The sequence below is a fragment of the Amaranthus tricolor genome, chromosome 6 (genome assembly GCF_026212465.1).
Source record: "Amaranthus tricolor cultivar Red isolate AtriRed21 chromosome 6, ASM2621246v1, whole genome shotgun sequence".
NCBI lineage: Eukaryota > Viridiplantae > Streptophyta > Magnoliopsida > Caryophyllales > Amaranthaceae > Amaranthus > Amaranthus tricolor.
In genome coordinates this window covers 11,625,722-11,644,868 of record NC_080052.1, presented here as the reverse complement: position 1 = coordinate 11,644,868, position 19,147 = coordinate 11,625,722, and the positions used below count along the sequence as shown (strand labels likewise).

The 19,147-nt window shown below is 41.2% G+C and overlaps 14 non-coding genes across 14 annotated transcripts; all 14 read left to right on the top strand.

The window, feature by feature from the left end:
• Window positions 1-10,246: 10,246 nt before the first annotated feature.
• On the top strand, window positions 10,247-10,365 carry LOC130817113 (5S ribosomal RNA). The gene has a single exon (XR_009043633.1). It is a non-coding gene; the product is annotated as a 5S ribosomal RNA (ribosomal RNA).
• Window positions 10,366-10,921: 556 nt separating this feature from the next.
• Window positions 10,922-11,040, top strand: LOC130817111 (5S ribosomal RNA). Its single transcript, XR_009043631.1, has one exon. It is a non-coding gene; the product is annotated as a 5S ribosomal RNA (ribosomal RNA).
• Window positions 11,041-11,594: 554 nt separating this feature from the next.
• LOC130817110 (5S ribosomal RNA) lies at window positions 11,595-11,713 on the top strand. The gene has a single exon (XR_009043630.1). It is a non-coding gene; the product is annotated as a 5S ribosomal RNA (ribosomal RNA).
• A 554-nt stretch (window positions 11,714-12,267) lies between these two features.
• Window positions 12,268-12,386, top strand: LOC130817109 (5S ribosomal RNA). Its single transcript, XR_009043629.1, has one exon. It is a non-coding gene; the product is annotated as a 5S ribosomal RNA (ribosomal RNA).
• Window positions 12,387-12,941: 555 nt separating this feature from the next.
• LOC130817108 (5S ribosomal RNA) lies at window positions 12,942-13,060 on the top strand. Its single transcript, XR_009043628.1, has one exon. It is a non-coding gene; the product is annotated as a 5S ribosomal RNA (ribosomal RNA).
• Window positions 13,061-13,615: 555 nt separating this feature from the next.
• LOC130817107 (5S ribosomal RNA) lies at window positions 13,616-13,734 on the top strand. The gene has a single exon (XR_009043627.1). It is a non-coding gene; the product is annotated as a 5S ribosomal RNA (ribosomal RNA).
• Window positions 13,735-14,288: 554 nt separating this feature from the next.
• On the top strand, window positions 14,289-14,407 carry LOC130817106 (5S ribosomal RNA). Its single transcript, XR_009043626.1, has one exon. It is a non-coding gene; the product is annotated as a 5S ribosomal RNA (ribosomal RNA).
• A 554-nt stretch (window positions 14,408-14,961) lies between these two features.
• LOC130817105 (5S ribosomal RNA) lies at window positions 14,962-15,080 on the top strand. The gene has a single exon (XR_009043625.1). It is a non-coding gene; the product is annotated as a 5S ribosomal RNA (ribosomal RNA).
• A 553-nt stretch (window positions 15,081-15,633) lies between these two features.
• On the top strand, window positions 15,634-15,752 carry LOC130817104 (5S ribosomal RNA). The gene has a single exon (XR_009043624.1). It is a non-coding gene; the product is annotated as a 5S ribosomal RNA (ribosomal RNA).
• Window positions 15,753-16,305: 553 nt separating this feature from the next.
• On the top strand, window positions 16,306-16,424 carry LOC130817102 (5S ribosomal RNA). Its single transcript, XR_009043623.1, has one exon. It is a non-coding gene; the product is annotated as a 5S ribosomal RNA (ribosomal RNA).
• Window positions 16,425-16,978: 554 nt separating this feature from the next.
• LOC130817101 (5S ribosomal RNA) lies at window positions 16,979-17,097 on the top strand. The gene has a single exon (XR_009043622.1). It is a non-coding gene; the product is annotated as a 5S ribosomal RNA (ribosomal RNA).
• Window positions 17,098-17,652: 555 nt separating this feature from the next.
• LOC130817099 (5S ribosomal RNA) lies at window positions 17,653-17,771 on the top strand. The gene has a single exon (XR_009043620.1). It is a non-coding gene; the product is annotated as a 5S ribosomal RNA (ribosomal RNA).
• A 554-nt stretch (window positions 17,772-18,325) lies between these two features.
• On the top strand, window positions 18,326-18,444 carry LOC130817098 (5S ribosomal RNA). The gene has a single exon (XR_009043619.1). It is a non-coding gene; the product is annotated as a 5S ribosomal RNA (ribosomal RNA).
• Window positions 18,445-18,997: 553 nt separating this feature from the next.
• Window positions 18,998-19,116, top strand: LOC130817097 (5S ribosomal RNA). Its single transcript, XR_009043618.1, has one exon. It is a non-coding gene; the product is annotated as a 5S ribosomal RNA (ribosomal RNA).
• The last annotated feature ends 31 nt before the right edge of the window (window positions 19,117-19,147 follow it).

Below are 19,147 nucleotides of genomic sequence, written 5' to 3'. Positions count from 1 at the left end.
AGACCGGCTGAAAAGATTTGCTAAGACTAATTCAAAGTTAGTTAATTCTATTTTTAACAAATCCAAGATTTATTAAAAATAGATCCTAAAATAAAGGATCTTAAAGAATTAAAACGTGAATCCATTTTATTCAATAAAAACGATTTGCCAATTAACTTAAATAAATTTTTACTGCAACAATTTAATTTAAAATACATTAACTAAAAATAATAATTAAAATATGATAATCAGAATTTTCAGTCAGCGTATTCAACCTTCAGCTCAGGAACAGTGTGCTGTCTCCAGACTTCAGTTTAGCTAGAACATCCAACTTGGGAACAGTAGATCTGCTGTCTCCATTTTACATCCCAAGCGATATACTTCTCCTAACATCAATTGAAACCTTTTGACATGTACGTTTCCATAAGCTAAGGCATAGGTACTATCAACGATCATAATCATAATCGGATATCGACCTGCACAATCTCTAAAAACATGTTCGCTTAAATAAAGTGTAGTCATCATCAAAACTCAAGAGGTCCAACAAATTCCCCCTTTTTGATGATGACAAACTTTTCAAACAAACTTAAAAACAAAATAGAGTAAACCAATGTGGAAGAGTATGTTGAGATCAAAACAACTCTACATTACTTAGTAAATTAACTCGTGACAATATAATTTACCAAGCATAAATTAAAAACAAATTACTCTATTAATTAGAAATATTTAAAATAACTTAAGCATAATCAAAACATCGGAAGTAGTTTATAACTTAAGATTTCAAATAGAACTAAAACAAAACAAAACTTACCAAACAAAACTTAAAGCACTGTAAGAACTTTTATCATAGCATTCAAGTAATCATCAGAGCATATAAATCATAACAATCAAAGTATGTATCTCGGTATGTATATCAGAGCTAAACTGAGCTAAACTTATTAATCATCAGAGCATCAGAGCATGAATATCAGAGCATAGCCACAGTTCCTAATGTTCAACAGAATAAATGTATATCAGACTAAGCATACTATATCAGACTAAGCATACTCAAGCATTATTTAAGTTTGTGCCAAATATTCCCCCTTTTGACATCATTCAAAAAGAAGATAAGCAATCAAACCACAGCACTAAACATATAGTTATAGTCAAAGAGAGAATAAGGATGCACAAATTAAAAAGCAATAACAATGAATGCAAGCATGATAAGCAAAGATTAGCCAAACCTAACAGTTAGTAGCATATGTAAAAAGGTTTAACAAAGTTAACAATGTTTAAGAGGTGTACCCCAGCTGGTACCAAAAGAAAGAAATTGTTTAAAGACAGAGACAGCAGCAATGAAAAATATAAAAGGGAAACTATGAAGCAGGAGCATCTTCATCAACATATTCCGTTTGCACCTCAACTGTATCCAATTTAGCGCCAAGACGAGCCTCCATCTGAGTCATCTGGTCAGCTAAAGAGGCTAGGGAAACACGGATCTCATCTTGAAATTTGAAGAAGCGATCCTGCAAATCATCAAGCTTAAGGAGAATGGAATATAAGGGAGCAGTAGGAACGGTTGCCTGATCAAAGCTGTGTTTGTGAAATGATGGTGATGGTGATCTTGGTGTTGGTGAAGGTGGTGGTGGAGTGAAATGATGAGTTGGTGGAGTGGTTGGCTTTGATGAGGGAAAACTATTGGGTTCAGTCCTAGAGTCATCATCAAGAGTAACATCAGGTCCCATCCCCTTGTCTTCTTCCTCCTTATCAGTAGGAACAACCTCCTGTTCCTTAACTCCAGCTCCTTCTTTCTCCTGTTCCTCCTTTTCAACTTCTTTTTCCTGTTCCTCCTTCTCCACTTCTTCCTCTACTTCCTGTTCCTCCTTTTCCTTCCCCTCTTCCTCCTGTTCCTCATCATCAGAATCAATTTCAATCTGTTCCACAGCATTTTCAAGGATCCCTTCCTCATTTAATTTAAGGCGCAAATTACTCAAACATTTTGCACCTATCATATTGCTGGGACCCATAGGAAAACTATAATCACCCAGTGGAACACCAAACTTTGAGAAAATCCATGACAACAAACCACCATAGCCTACCATACATCTTTTGGCTATACAATCATTTAAATGCGAAATCATCAAGGAAGGAAAGTTAATCTTTATATTGTTCACCATACAGTAAATCAAAGTGGCATCTCGAAGACTTACCTCACTACGTTTTGAATTTCGTGGTAAAATAAACCTTCGAGCAATGTTGTAAAGTAACTTGTGTAAGGGGGACAAAACATTGTGACTCACTTTACCTCTCTTTTGCCTAACACCTAAACATCTCCAAACATCTTTTTCATCTCTTCCAGAAAACGCAATCTTAGACCCAACATGATAAACATCAAAACCAGTGGCTGGCACTCCTAGCCACTCTCCTAACGTCAAACTATCAAATTCAATTTCAATTTCTTTAATTGAACTGAAACAAACTCCATCATTAATAGAGAAGTTAGAGATGAACTCACGCATAATTTCTGGGTAAATGGGATTGCAGCAGTAATCGCACATGAGTGATTCCCAATGTTGAGTTTGTAGAATTTTGTGAAATTGAGGAAAGTTTGCAGTCTCATACCATTCTTTGTCAAGGCCAAAGCCAACTGACATTTCTTTGGAAAGTTCCTCAGCGTTTAAGTAGTGGGTTACCTTCATTTTCTTTACAGAACGTGTTGGAGGTTTCTTGGATCCTCTTGATCTCTTACTGCTTGCATGTATTTTCGGGGAGATGGGGGTTCCCTCCTGTTCTTTTGATGAAGACTCAGGCTTAGGAGTGTGAGAAGGTGGGTAGATGACTTGAAGAGGTACAGGTTGCTTCATTTTAGGACTCTGATTCTTGGTCTTCATGGATGTTTTGAGAGGGAAAAGAAAGAATAATGGAGAAAATGACGGTTTAGGGTTGAGTGAAAGGGAAATGTTAGTGAAGATGAAATGAAAGATGGGACGAGTGGGAGTAATTATACCTGATGAAGTGACGTGCTAGAGGCAGTTATCAAATCAAGACAATTGATTTTGAATTGTGAAAATGGAGTATGTTGAGATTCAACTCCTACTTAAAAAAAATTGCTGGAAAAAAAATTTATATATAATTTTTTGTTTTTTTTTTTTTTTTTTTTTATTATTTATAATAAGAAAATGATAATATTATGCTACTACCGTTTGATCAAAATAATCATGCAATCATAAGAACATTCAAAGTATATACCTTTAAAAAATGCGTACCTGATTCTTTCGATAATTGATTTTTCAATCAAGATTATTGTGGTTGATTGATCATTTTCAATTTTCATTTTGTCTCTAGGAATCATATATGACACTTCCTTTAATGCAGCTTGATCATGCCAAGTTCCAATCTCATTTTCTCATGCTGTTCCCTTGGAAGCGGTTTGGTCATGATATCTGCTATTTGCTCGTTAGTGTTTACATGCTTAACAATAATATTTTTATTTTCAACATTATCCTTAAGAAAATGATGCCTAATATGAATGTGCTTTACTCATGAGTGATGCACTGGATCTTTGGATATGCATATGGCACTGGTATTATCGCAATAAATAGGAACACATGCATACTTAATACCAAAGTCTCTTAGCTGCTGCTTTATCCATATCATTTGGGAACAGCAAGCTGCTGCTGCTACGTACTCAGCTTCAGCAGTTGATAATGCAACAGTGTTTTGTTTCTTGGAGCTCCACGAAACTAAACATGAGCCAAGAAATTGTACCATACCTGACGTGCTTTTTCTATTAACAAGATCTCCTGCATAATCTGCATCACTAAAGCCTTTCAAATCAAAGACATCACTTTTAGGATAAAATAATGATAAATCATCTGTTCCCTTTAGATATCTCAAAATACGTTTCACTGCAGTTAGATGTGATTCTTTAGGGTTAGATTGAAATCTTGCACATAAACCAACACTAAATGAAATATCGGGTCTACTAGCAGTTAGATATAATAAAGATCCAATCATGCCTCTATACATAGTTTGGTCAATATTTGTTCCATTTGTATCTTCATCTAATCTTACATTAGTAGCCATGGGTGTATGGTTGGTTTTAGCGTTATTCATGCCATATTTCTTAAGAAGTTCTTTTATATATTTTTGTTGATGAATAAAGATACCATTAGCAGTTTGTTTAATTTGCAAACCAAGAAAGAAATTTAATTCTCCCATCATGCTCATTTCAAATTCAGTGCTCATAAGGTTAGCAAATTCTTTACATAGCAATTCATTTGTGGCACCAAAAATAATATCATCAACATATATTTGAACAACTAATATATTGGAACCTTTATTCTTAAAGAATAAGGTTTTATCAATTTTACCTCTAACAAAGTCATTTTGAATCAAAAACTTTGATAGTCTTTCATACCATTGCCTAGGAGCTTGTTTCAACCCATAAAGAGCTTTATCAAGCTTATAGACATGATCAAGACTCGAGGTATTCTCAAAGCCAGGCGGTTGTTCAACAAAAACTTCTTCATCAAGAAAACCATTCAAGAAAGCACATTTCACATCCATTTGATATAATTTAAAGTTCATAAATGCAGCAAAAGAAATTAAGATTCTAATAGCCTCTAACCTTGCAACTGGAGCAAAAGTCTCAGTGTAATCAATACTTCTTGTTGATTATAACCTTTAACCACGAGTCTTGCTTTATTTCTAACAATTATTCCATGTTCATCAAGCTTGTTCCGAAAAACCCATTTCAAACCAATTACCTTCTTGTGTTTCGGTTTGGGTTCTAAATGCCATACCTTGTTCCTTTCAAATTCGTTCAATTCATCTTGCATGGCTACAACCCATTCGGAATCCTTTAGAGCTTCTTCGTGATTTTTGGGTTCAAGTGATGATAGGAACGCAAAATGTGCACAAAAGTTTCTCATTTGAGATCGAGTTTGTGTTCCTTTATTCAAATCACTTACAATTAAATCAAGAGGATGGTATTTTTGATATCTCCAAGGTTTTGGCATAAAATCTCTTGTGGGAACAGTAGCATGTTCTGGTTCATCAGCTTGATTAACATTCTGTTCAGCTACTGGATTGTTCTGCTCATCTGTGGGAACAGCTGGATTGGGAACAGTCTGCTGTTCCTGATGTTCTGGCAGTTCCTGAACTTGATCAGTACTTTCTGCTTCTGCTGGAACCGGCTGTTCACCAGCTGTTTCTTGATCATGCACTTTCAATTCTTCATCATCTTCTTCTAAATTTGCAAGACCTATCTTCAAATTATTTGTATCCTGTTCACTTGACAAAAGGTTAGTTTCATCGAAAATTATGTGAACGGATTCTTCCACACTCATTGTTCTTTTGTTATAGACTCTATATGCCTTACTTTGAGATGAGTAGCCAAGAAATACTGCTTCATCACTTCTTTCATCAAATTTACCTATATTCCGTTTTCCATTAACATGTACAAAACATTTGCATCCAAACACACGAAAATAGGCAATATTCGGTTTAACACCTTTAAACAGTTCATAGGGTGTCTTAGAAGTGATTGGTCTTATCAATACTCTATTTAAAATATAACATGCAGTATTAACAGCCTCGGCCCAAAAATTTCTAGGTAAACCACTAGCAATTAACATAGTTCTAGCCATTTCTTCTAAAGTTCTATTTTTCCTTTCTACAACACCATTTTGTTGTGGTGTTCTAGGGGCGGAAAAATTGTGACTTATTCCATGTTCATTGCAATAACTCATAAAGCTTGAATTTTCAAATTCTTTACCATGATCTGACCTTATGTGAACAATTTGATTATTGGTAGATTTTTGTATTTTGTTAGCGAAAGAGACAAACTCATTAAAGGCTTCATCTTTACTAACTAGAAATAAAGTCCATGTAAATCTACTATAATCATCAATAATAACAAACACATATCTCTTGCCACTACGGCTTTGTATTCTCATAGGTCCACACAAATCCATGTGTAATAATTCAAGCGTTTTTGAGGTGGTCACAACATTCTTTGGTTTAAAAGATGACCTTACTTGTTTTCCTTTGGCACAAGGATCACATATTTCCTCTTTAAGGAATTTTATAGATGGTAGTCCTCTAACTAGGTCTTTAGATCTTAATGTATTAATCAATGAATAACTAGCATGACCTAGACGCTTATGCCAAAGAAGTGGGTCGTCTTCTATAACACTTAGACACGTTAGACTGTTTCTGGGAACAGTGTCCAGGTCCACTATATAAGTGTTCCCTTTTCTGATTCCCTCAAGAATGATGTCTCCTGTGTCGTTCCTAGAAATAATGCACTTTTCAGAAGTAAAGTTTACAGAGTTACCCTTATCACAAAATTGAGAAATGCTGAGTAAGTTGTGTTTCAAATTCTCGACTAAAAATACATTATCAATGGCGTGGGAACATGACCTTCCAACCTTTCCTTTGGCGATTATCTCACCCTTCATATTGTCACCGAAGGTTACTGTTCCCCCATCATAGGCTTCAAGTGAGAGAAATTTAGATTTGTCACCCGTCATATGCTTGGAACACCCACTGTCGAGATACCATGAGCTGTTCCCCCTCACTTGGACCTGTAAGATAATTAATTGTTAATTATAGGAACCCAGACTTTCTTGGGTTCCTTGTCGATCTTACTTGAATCATATTTATCAATTTGAATGTTATCGACATAGTTTCTGTTAGAGACAATATACTGTTCCCTTTTGGTGCACTGTTCCTTCAGATGGCCAGCTTTACCACAGAAGGTACAGTACCTGTCTCTAGGAAGATTAACGTAAGCTTTCTTACTTTTGTTATTCTTAAAATATTTTAGGCCTTGTGATTTCTTACTTTTAGCATCTAGAATCCATTTGGGAGTTATTTTGATTTTCCCTTTTTCTCTTGAATTTAATTCAAGATTATTATTGTTGTTACGGTTGGATTCCGAATTCATTTTTAAATATTGAAAATCATTGCATAAATCTTTAGTAGATGCATCTATCAATTTCTCATTTAAGCCTAATAATTTGTATTGCGATAGCTCAATATTAAGAATAACATTTTCCTTCTTAAGTCTCTCCATATTTTCCTTTAGGATTATATTTTGGTCCAACAAACCGAAAAATCTGTTTTGGACATCATGTCTAAAGGTGTTTATGTATGAGACATGGTCTTTGCTTACCTTAAGTTCCTTTTCTAACTTGAGACACTTATCATTGCAATTTTCAATTTTAACTTGTGCCTCTTTTAACAACTCTTTTAATTTATTTTTACTTGGATTGAATGAATGGTCAGAAAATGAATTAGAAATATTTACCTGCTTCTCCTTGCCTTTATGCGTAGCCATGAGACATAGGTTAGCTGTCTCCTCTTCTTCGGGAACAATAGTTTCATTCTCACTTTCAGTTTCTCCCCATGCAGCAATCATGGCCCTACGAAAGTCCGTCTTGTTAAAATTCTCTTTGTTCAACGGTCTTCTTGAATCTCTTGTCTTTCCCTTGCCCTTTTCATTTTTCCATGTTGGGCAATCCTTGATGAAGTGCTCGGTACTTCCACATTTGTGGCATTCAAGATCTTTTGTTCTTCTTTCTTTGTTGTTTCTTTGATTTGCATACCTGCTGTTCCTGAAGAACTTCTTGAATTTTCGTACCAACAAAGCAGCCTCTTCCTCATCACATTCTGATTCGTCCTGTTCCCCCGCTGCCAGAGCCAGTCCCTTGTTCCTGGAACTGTCTGCTGTTCCCAAATGCAATTCATGCGTCATTAGGGAACCAGCCAGCTCCTCTAGATTAAACTTTGTAAAATCTTTGGACTCTTGTATAGCAGTAACCTTGGCCCTCCAGCGCTCATCTTGAGGAAGGCTCCTAAGAATCTTCCTTACTTGTTCATCAGTGGGAATTATTCTTCCAAGAGAGACAAGCTCGTTTGTTATGTTGGTGAACCTAGTGAACATCTCTTGGATACTTTCTCTTGGCTCCATAACAAATCTCTCGTATTTAGACATTAACAAATCAATTTTGGACCGTTTTACTTCACTTGTTCCCTCATGGGTAACAGCAAGCAGGTCCCAAATTTGCTTAGCGGATTTGCACCCCATAATTCTATTATGCTCGTTTGGTCCAAGACCACAATGAAGTAATTTTATAGTAAGAGCATTTAATTCCATTTTCTGAAAATCTTCCTTTTCATATTCGGTTATAGGTTTGGGAACAATTTCATTGTTGGAGTTAGTAGTGGTTACCTCAAAATCTCCGATTTCTATGACTCTCCAAACTTGATAATTTTCCGCTTTAATGAAGATCTCCATCCTATTCTTCCAGTATGTATAGAATTTTCCATCGAACATTGGCGGTCTTTGAGTTGAATACCCTTCTTCCATTCGCTCGTTCATAATTGACATTTTTCGGGAACACCAGAATCTGCCCTCAGGGTTTTCTGATCTTCTGGGAACAGGGCTCTGATACCAATTGTTGATTCAATTAGGAACGGGAACAGCAACAAGAGGGGGGGGGTGAATTGTTGTTGTTGCAAGTTTAAGCGATTGTGCCCTGTTTTTGCGGAATTATTCAAAATAAATAAAGCTTAAACTAAGAGCAAAATAATAAGAGAGACGCACGATTTTACGTGGAAACCTTTTGGGCCTAAACAAAAGGAAAAACCACGACCACTTGGGATTTTCAAAAACTCCACTATGTTTAAGGCAATTAGTTACAATCACAATAAACACCTTGCTTCACTCGAAGCGCAACACCTAGGCCGACTCCTCTTCTCTCTAATTGCTTTACTCCAAGCAACAACCTTAGCTTCTCTACAAGCTAATCCTCTCTAGCTTCACTCAAAGCTATCTAATTTCCCCCTTAGACTCACCCGAGTCTAATTACATAAACTCTCAAAAACCCTTACAAAAAGGATAGAAATTCTCTAAAATAAATCAAAGAGTTGCATCAAGAAAATATTATAAATTAATTGGCAACTTTAAGAACAAAATATTTCTTGTAAAATCCAACAAAAACGTATGAAAAATACTTAAGCACAAAACGTTGGATTACATCTCTTCTCATTAAAAACCGGAATTATCTTGCAATTTATAGAAAATAATATTCCTAAGAAAGTGGAATAATCCAATCCATCATCCCACTATCAAGAGATCATGGGAGTAATGTGGATTAAGCAAACACACGGTTATTTCCATAAGATTTGATTAAGTCAAATCACACGTGTACATAAACAATAACCGCTGTTCCCTTAATAACCGCTGTTCCCTAAAGTAGCAGTTTTTTCAGTAGTAATTCCTGTTCCCCAAATTAATGGCTGGAACTTCATGCTATATTTAGAAAACGGTTAATCTTAGTGGGAATGATTGTTTGCTAATTTTTAGGAATAAAGACCGGCTGAAAAGATTTGCTAAGACTAATTCAAAGTTAGTTAATTCTATTTTTAACAAATCCAAGATTTATTAAAAATAGATCCTAAAATAAAGGATCTTAAAGAATTAAAACGTGAATCCATTTTATTCAATAAAAACGATTTGCCAATTAACTTAAATAAATTTTTACTGCAACAATTTAATTTAAAATACATTAACTAAAAATAATAATTAAAATATGATAATCAGAATTTTCAGTCAGCGTATTCAACCTTCAGCTCAGGAACAGTGTGCTGTCTCCAGACTTCAGTTTAGCTAGAACATCCAACTTGGGAACAGTAGATCTGCTGTCTCCATTTTACATCCCAAGCGATATACTTCTCCTAACATCAATTGAAACCTTTTGACATGTACGTTTCCATAAGCTAAGGCATAGGTACTATCAACGATCATAATCATAATCGGATATCGACCTGCACAATCTCTAAAAACATGTTCGCTTAAATAAAGTGTAGTCATCATCAAAACTCAAGAGGTCCAACAGACCCGTTGACGCGGGTCGATGCGCATACGAACGAATTGTTCGAAAGAGGCGTGCATCGGTGCGTTCGTGTAAGCGGAAATTGCACCGGACCCGTCGGAACTCCCCGCGGAAGCGTGCCTGGCATGGATGGCCTCTTGAATTCCAAGTGTTGCGCGGATTTCATAAACATTTTGTCTTTTTTTTGTTGCGAGTTCACCTTGCTTTTACAGACGGCGGACTCTTTTGGGAATGGGACAATACCGGGAGGGTGAAAAACAGTATTTGGGAAGAAGAAGGCTCGAAAGAGGGGGTCTCGGTTGCGAGTTTACGAGCTTTGGAATGCTCTGGGTTTTTTTTTGGTCGGCAATGCGCATGTATACAAATTGTTACTGTGAATGAACGGGTGCGATCATACCAGCACTAATGCACCGGATCCCATCAGAACTCCGCAGTTAAGCGTGCTTGGGCGAGAGTAGTACTAGGATGGGTGACCTCCTGGGAAGTCCTCGTGTTGCACCCCTTTTTCCCTTCTTTTTTTTTTTTTTATCGTTTTCATTTGCGAATTCTTTCCGCTCCACTTGAGCAAAAGGCATTTCGGTGATTATAGTAATATACTCTTTGGAAGTAATTTTATTTATAAAAATATAACTCGCAACCGGGTCCCGACCTCGAATTTACGGGCACTCGAAGGTAAGGACCCGTTGACGCGGGTCGATGCGCATACGAACGAATTGTTCGAAAGAGGCGTGCATCGGTGCGTTCGTGTAAGCGGAAATTGCACCGGACCCGTCGGAACTCCCCGCGGAAGCGTGCCTGGCATGGATGGCCTCTTGAATTCCAAGTGTTGCGCGGATTTCATAAACATTTTGTCTTTTTTTTGTTGCGAGTTCACCTTGCTTTTACAGACGGCGGACTCTTTTGGGAATGGGACAATACCGGGAGGGTGAAAAACAGTATTTGGGAAGAAGAAGGCTCGAAAGAGGGGGTCTCGGTTGCGAGTTTACGAGCTTTGGAATGCTCTGGGTTTTTTTTTGGTCGGCAATGCGCATGTATACAAATTGTTACTGTGAATGAACGGGTGCGATCATACCAGCACTAATGCACCGGATCCCATCAGAACTCCGCAGTTAAGCGTGCTTGGGCGAGAGTAGTACTAGGATGGGTGACCTCCTGGGAAGTCCTCGTGTTGCACCCCTTTTTCCCTTCTTTTTTTTTTTTTATCGTTTTCATTTGCGAATTCTTTCCGCTCCACTTGAGCAAAAGGCATTTCGGTGATTATAGTAATATACTCTTTGGAAGTAATTTTATTTATAAAAATATAACTCGCAACCGGGTCCCGACCTCGAATTTACGGGCACTCGAAGGTAAGGACCCGTTGACGCGGGTCGATGCGCATACGAACGAATTGTTCGAAAGAGGCGTGCATCGGTGCGTTCGTGTAAGCGGAAATTGCACCGGACCCGTCGGAACTCCCCGCGGAAGCGTGCCTGGCATGGATGGCCTCTTGAATTCCAAGTGTTGCGCGGATTTCATAAACATTTTGTCTTTTTTTTGTTGCGAGTTCACCTTGCTTTTACAGACGGCGGACTCTTTTGGGAATGGGACAATACCGGGAGGGTGAAAAACAGTATTTGGGAAGAAGAAGGCTCGAAAGAGGGGTCTCGGTTGCGAGTTTACGAGCTTTGGAATGCTCTGGGTTTTTTTTTGGTCGGCAATGCGCATGTATACAAATTGTTACTGTGAATGAACGGGTGCGATCATACCAGCACTAATGCACCGGATCCCATCAGAACTCCGCAGTTAAGCGTGCTTGGGCGAGAGTAGTACTAGGATGGGTGACCTCCTGGGAAGTCCTCGTGTTGCACCCCTTTTTCCCTTCTTTTTTTTTTTTTATCGTTTTCATTTGCGAATTCTTTCCGCTCCACTTGAGCAAAAGGCATTTCGGTGATTATAGTAATATACTCTTTGGAAGTAATTTTATTTATAAAAATATAACTCGCAACCGGGTCCCGACCTCGAATTTACGGGCACTCGAAGGTAAGGACCCGTTGACGCGGGTCGATGCGCATACGAACGAATTGTTCGAAAGAGGCGTGCATCGGTGCGTTCGTGTAAGCGGAAATTGCACCGGACCCGTCGGAACTCCCCGCGGAAGCGTGCCTGGCATGGATGGCCTCTTGAATTCCAAGTGTTGCGCGGATTTCATAAACATTTTGTCTTTTTTTTGTTGCGAGTTCACCTTGCTTTTACAGACGGCGGACTCTTTTGGGAATGGGACAATACCGGGAGGGTGAAAAACAGTATTTGGGAAGAAGAAGGCTCGAAAGAGGGGTCTCGGTTGCGAGTTTACGAGCTTTGGAATGCTCTGGGTTTTTTTTTGGTCGGCAATGCGCATGTATACAAATTGTTACTGTGAATGAACGGGTGCGATCATACCAGCACTAATGCACCGGATCCCATCAGAACTCCGCAGTTAAGCGTGCTTGGGCGAGAGTAGTACTAGGATGGGTGACCTCCTGGGAAGTCCTCGTGTTGCACCCCTTTTTCCCTTCTTTTTTTTTTTTTATCGTTTTCATTTGCGAATTCTTTCCGCTCCACTTGAGCAAAAGGCATTTCGGTGATTATAGTAATATACTCTTTGGAAGTAATTTTATTTATAAAAATATAACTCGCAACCGGGTCCCGACCTCGAATTTACGGGCACTCGAAGGTAAGGACCCGTTGACGCGGGTCGATGCGCATACGAACGAATTGTTCGAAAGAGGCGTGCATCGGTGCGTTCGTGTAAGCGGAAATTGCACCGGACCCGTCGGAACTCCCCGCGGAAGCGTGCCTGGCATGGATGGCCTCTTGAATTCCAAGTGTTGCGCGGATTTCATAAACATTTTGTCTTTTTTTTGTTGCGAGTTCACCTTGCTTTTACAGACGGCGGACTCTTTTGGGAATGGGACAATACCGGGAGGGTGAAAAACAGTATTTGGGAAGAAGAAGGCTCGAAAGAGGGGGTCTCGGTTGCGAGTTTACGAGCTTTGGAATGCTCTGGGTTTTTTTTTGGTCGGCAATGCGCATGTATACAAATTGTTACTGTGAATGAACGGGTGCGATCATACCAGCACTAATGCACCGGATCCCATCAGAACTCCGCAGTTAAGCGTGCTTGGGCGAGAGTAGTACTAGGATGGGTGACCTCCTGGGAAGTCCTCGTGTTGCACCCCTTTTTCCCTTCTTTTTTTTTTTTTATCGTTTTCATTTGCGAATTCTTTCCGCTCCACTTGAGCAAAAGGCATTTCGGTGATTATAGTAATATACTCTTTGGAAGTAATTTTATTTATAAAAATATAACTCGCAACCGGGTCCCGACCTCGAATTTACGGGCACTCGAAGGTAAGGACCCGTTGACGCGGGTCGATGCGCATACGAACGAATTGTTCGAAAGAGGCGTGCATCGGTGCGTTCGTGTAAGCGGAAATTGCACCGGACCCGTCGGAACTCCCCGCGGAAGCGTGCCTGGCATGGATGGCCTCTTGAATTCCAAGTGTTGCGCGGATTTCATAAACATTTTGTCTTTTTTTTGTTGCGAGTTCACCTTGCTTTTACAGACGGCGGACTCTTTTGGGAATGGGACAATACCGGGAGGGTGAAAAACAGTATTTGGGAAGAAGAAGGCTCGAAAGAGGGGGTCTCGGTTGCGAGTTTACGAGCTTTGGAATGCTCTGGGTTTTTTTTTGGTCGGCAATGCGCATGTATACAAATTGTTACTGTGAATGAACGGGTGCGATCATACCAGCACTAATGCACCGGATCCCATCAGAACTCCGCAGTTAAGCGTGCTTGGGCGAGAGTAGTACTAGGATGGGTGACCTCCTGGGAAGTCCTCGTGTTGCACCCCTTTTTCCCTTCTTTTTTTTTTTTTATCGTTTTCATTTGCGAATTCTTTCCGCTCCACTTGAGCAAAAGGCATTTCGGTGATTATAGTAATATACTCTTTGGAAGTAATTTTATTTATAAAAATATAACTCGCAACCGGGTCCCGACCTCGAATTTACGGGCACTCGAAGGTAAGGACCCGTTGACGCGGGTCGATGCGCATACGAACGAATTGTTCGAAAGAGGCGTGCATCGGTGCGTTCGTGTAAGCGGAAATTGCACCGGACCCGTCGGAACTCCCCGCGGAAGCGTGCCTGGCATGGATGGCCTCTTGAATTCCAAGTGTTGCGCGGATTTCATAAACATTTTGTCTTTTTTTTGTTGCGAGTTCACCTTGCTTTTACAGACGGCGGACTCTTTTGGGAATGGGACAATACCGGGAGGGTGAAAAACAGTATTTGGGAAGAAGAAGGCTCGAAAGAGGGGTCTCGGTTGCGAGTTTACGAGCTTTGGAATGCTCTGGGTTTTTTTTTGGTCGGCAATGCGCATGTATACAAATTGTTACTGTGAATGAACGGGTGCGATCATACCAGCACTAATGCACCGGATCCCATCAGAACTCCGCAGTTAAGCGTGCTTGGGCGAGAGTAGTACTAGGATGGGTGACCTCCTGGGAAGTCCTCGTGTTGCACCCCTTTTTCCCTTCTTTTTTTTTTTTTATCGTTTTCATTTGCGAATTCTTTCCGCTCCACTTGAGCAAAAGGCATTTCGGTGATTATAGTAATATACTCTTTGGAAGTAATTTTATTTATAAAAATATAACTCGCAACCGGGTCCCGACCTCGAATTTACGGGCACTCGAAGGTAAGGACCCGTTGACGCGGGTCGATGCGCATACGAACGAATTGTTCGAAAGAGGCGTGCATCGGTGCGTTCGTGTAAGCGGAAATTGCACCGGACCCGTCGGAACTCCCCGCGGAAGCGTGCCTGGCATGGATGGCCTCTTGAATTCCAAGTGTTGCGCGGATTTCATAAACATTTTGTCTTTTTTTTGTTGCGAGTTCACCTTGCTTTTACAGACGGCGGACTCTTTTGGGAATGGGACAATACCGGGAGGGTGAAAAACAGTATTTGGGAAGAAGAAGGCTCGAAAGAGGGGTCTCGGTTGCGAGTTTACGAGCTTTGGAATGCTCTGGGTTTTTTTTTGGTCGGCAATGCGCATGTATACAAATTGTTACTGTGAATGAACGGGTGCGATCATACCAGCACTAATGCACCGGATCCCATCAGAACTCCGCAGTTAAGCGTGCTTGGGCGAGAGTAGTACTAGGATGGGTGACCTCCTGGGAAGTCCTCGTGTTGCACCCCTTTTTCCCTTCTTTTTTTTTTTTATCGTTTTCATTTGCGAATTCTTTCCGCTCCACTTGAGCAAAAGGCATTTCGGTGATTATAGTAATATACTCTTTGGAAGTAATTTTATTTATAAAAATATAACTCGCAACCGGGTCCCGACCTCGAATTTACGGGCACTCGAAGGTAAGGACCCGTTGACGCGGGTCGATGCGCATACGAACGAATTTTTCGAAAGAGGCGTGCATCGGTGCGTTCGTGTAAGCGGAAATTGCACCGGACCCGTCGGAACTCCCCGCGGAAGCGTGCCTGGCATGGATGGCCTCTTGAATTCCAAGTGTTGCGCGGATTTCATAAACATTTTGTCTTTTTTTTGTTGCGAGTTCACCTTGCTTTTACAGACGGCGGACTCTTTTGGGAATGGGACAATACCGGGAGGGTGAAAAACAGTATTTGGGAAGAAGAAGGCTCGAAAGAGGGGTCTCGGTTGCGAGTTTACGAGCTTTGGAATGCTCTGGGTTTTTTTTTGGTCGGCAATGCGCATGTATACAAATTGTTACTGTGAATGAACGGGTGCGATCATACCAGCACTAATGCACCGGATCCCATCAGAACTCCGCAGTTAAGCGTGCTTGGGCGAGAGTAGTACTAGGATGGGTGACCTCCTGGGAAGTCCTCGTGTTGCACCCCTTTTTCCCTTCTTTTTTTTTTTTATCGTTTTCATTTGCGAATTCTTTCCGCTCCACTTAAGCAAAAGGCATTTCGGTGATTATAGTAATATACTCTTTGGAAGTAATTTTATTTATAAAAATATAACTCGCAACCGGGTCCCGACCTCGAATTTACGGGCACTCGAAGGTAAGGACCCGTTGACGCGGGTCGATGCGCATACGAACGAATTTTTCGAAAGAGGCGTGCATCGGTGCGTTCGTGTAAGCGGAAATTGCACCGGACCCGTCGGAACTCCCCGCGGAAGCGTGCCTGGCATGGATGGCCTCTTGAATTCCAAGTGTTGCGCGGATTTCATAAACATTTTGTCTTTTTTTTGTTGCGAGTTCACCTTGCTTTTACAGACGGCGGACTCTTTTGGGAATGGGACAATACCGGGAGGGTGAAAAACAGTATTTGGGAAGAAGAAGGCTCGAAAGAGGGGTCTCGGTTGCGAGTTTACGAGCTTTGGAATGCTCTGGGTTTTTTTTTGGTCGGCAATGCGCATGTATACAAATTGTTACTGTGAATGAACGGGTGCGATCATACCAGCACTAATGCACCGGATCCCATCAGAACTCCGCAGTTAAGCGTGCTTGGGCGAGAGTAGTACTAGGATGGGTGACCTCCTGGGAAGTCCTCGTGTTGCACCCCTTTTTCCCTTCTTTTTTTTTTTTATCGTTTTCATTTGCGAATTCTTTCCGCTCCACTTGAGCAAAAGGCATTTCGGTGATTATAGTAATATACTCTTTGGAAGTAATTTTATTTATAAAAATATAACTCGCAACCGGGTCCCGACCTCGAATTTACGGGCACTCGAAGGTAAGGACCCGTTGACGCGGGTCGATGCGCATACGAACGAATTTTTCGAAAGAGGCGTGCATCGGTGCGTTCGTGTAAGCGGAAATTGCACCGGACCCGTCGGAACTCCCCGCGGAAGCGTGCCTGGCATGGATGGCCTCTTGAATTCCAAGTGTTGCGCGGATTTCATAAACATTTTGTCTTTTTTTTGTTGCGAGTTCACCTTGCTTTTACAGACGGCGGACTCTTTTGGGAATGGGACAATACCGGGAGGGTGAAAAACAGTATTTGGGAAGAAGAAGGCTCGAAAGAGGGGGTCTCGGTTGCGAGTTTACGAGCTTTGGAATGCTCTGGGTTTTTTTTTGGTCGGCAATGCGCATGTATACAAATTGTTACTGTGAATGAACGGGTGCGATCATACCAGCACTAATGCACCGGATCCCATCAGAACTCCGCAGTTAAGCGTGCTTGGGCGAGAGTAGTACTAGGATGGGTGACCTCCTGGGAAGTCCTCGTGTTGCACCCCTTTTTCCCTTCTTTTTTTTTTTTTATCGTTTTCATTTGCGAATTCTTTCCGCTCCACTTGAGCAAAAGGCATTTCGGTGATTATAGTAATATACTCTTTGGAAGTAATTTTATTTATAAAAATATAACTCGCAACCGGGTCCCGACCTCGAATTTACGGGCACTCGAAGGTAAGGACCCGTTGACGCGGGTCGATGCGCATACGAACGAATTGTTCGAAAGAGGCGTGCATCGGTGCGTTCGTGTAAGCGGAAATTGCACCGGACCCGTCGGAACTCCCCGCGGAAGCGTGCCTGGCATGGATGGCCTCTTGAATTCCAAGTGTTGCGCGGATTTCATAAACATTTTGTCTTTTTTTTGTTGCGAGTTCACCTTGCTTTTACAGACGGCGGACTCTTTTGGGAATGGGACAATACCGGGAGGGTGAAAAACAGTATTTGGGAAGAAGAAGGCTCGAAAGAGGGGGTCTCGGTTGCGAGTTTACGAGCTTTGGAATGCTCTGGGTTTTTTTTTGGTCGGCAATGCGCATGTATACAAATTGTTACTGTGAATGAACGGGTGCGATCATACCAGCACTAATGCACCGGATCCCATCAGAACTCCGCAGTTAAGCGTGCTTGGGCGAGAGTAGTACTAGGATGGGTGACCTCCTGGGAAGTCCTCGTGTTGCACCCCTTTTTCCCTTCTTTTTTTTTTTTTATCGTTTTCATTTGCGAATTCTTTCCGCTCCACTTGAGCAAAAGGCATTTCGGTGATTATAGTAATATACTCTTTGGAAGTAATTTTATTTATAAAAATATAACTCGCAACCGGGTCCCGACCTCGAATTTACGGGCACTCGAAGGTAAGGACCCGTTGACGCGGGTCGATGCGCATACGAACGAATTGTTCGAAAGAGGCGTGCATCGGTGCGTTCGTGTAAGCGGAAATTGCACCGGACCCGTCGGAACTCCCCGCGGAAGCGTGCCTGGCATGGATGGCCTCTTGAATTCCAAGTGTTGCGCGGATTTCATAAACATTTTGTCTTTTTTTTGTTGCGAGTTCACCTTGCTTTTACAGACGGCGGACTCTTTTGGGAATGGGACAATACCGGGAGGGTGAAAAACAGTATTTGGGAAGAAGAAGGCTCGAAAGAGGGGTCTCGGTTGCGAGTTTACGAGCTTTGGAATGCTCTGGGTTTTTTTTTGGTCGGCAATGCGCATGTATACAAATTGTTACTGTGAATGAACGGGTGCGATCATACCAGCACTAATGCACCGGATCCCATCAGAACTCCGCAGTTAAGCGTGCTTGGGCGAGAGTAGTACTAGGATGGGTGACCTCCTGGGAAGTCCTCGTGTTGCACCCCTTTTTCCCTTCTTTTTTTTTTTTATCGTTTTCATTTGCGAATTCTTTCCGCTCCACTTGAGCAAAAGGCATTTCGGTGATTATAGTAATATACTCTTTGGAAGTAATTTTATTTATAAAAATATAACTCGCAACCGGGTCCCGACCTCGAATTTACGGGCACTCGAAGGTAAGGACCCGTTGACGCGGGTCGATGCGCATACGAACGAATTTTTCGAAAGAGGCGTGCATCGGTGCGTTCGTGTAAGCGGAAATTGCACCGGACCCGTCGGAACTCCCCGCGGAAGCGTGCCTGGCATGGATGGCCTCTTGAATTCCAAGTGTTGCGCGGATTTCATAAACATTTTGTCTTTTTTTTGTTGCGAGTTCACCTTGCTTTTACAGACGGCGGACTCTTTTGGGAATGGGACAATACCGGGAGGGTGAAAAACAGTATTTGGGAAGAAGAAGGCTCGAAAGAGGGGTCTCGGTTGCGAGTTTACGAGCTTTGGAATGCTCTGGGTTTTTTTTTGGTCGGCAATGCGCATGTATACAAATTGTTACTGTGAATGAACGGGTGCGATCATACCAGCACTAATGCACCGGATCCCATCAGAACTCCGCAGTTAAGCGTGCTTGGGCGAGAGTAGTACTAGGATGGGTGACCTCCTGGGAAGTCCTCGTGTTGCACCCCTTTTTCCCTTCTTTTTTTTTTTTATCGTTTT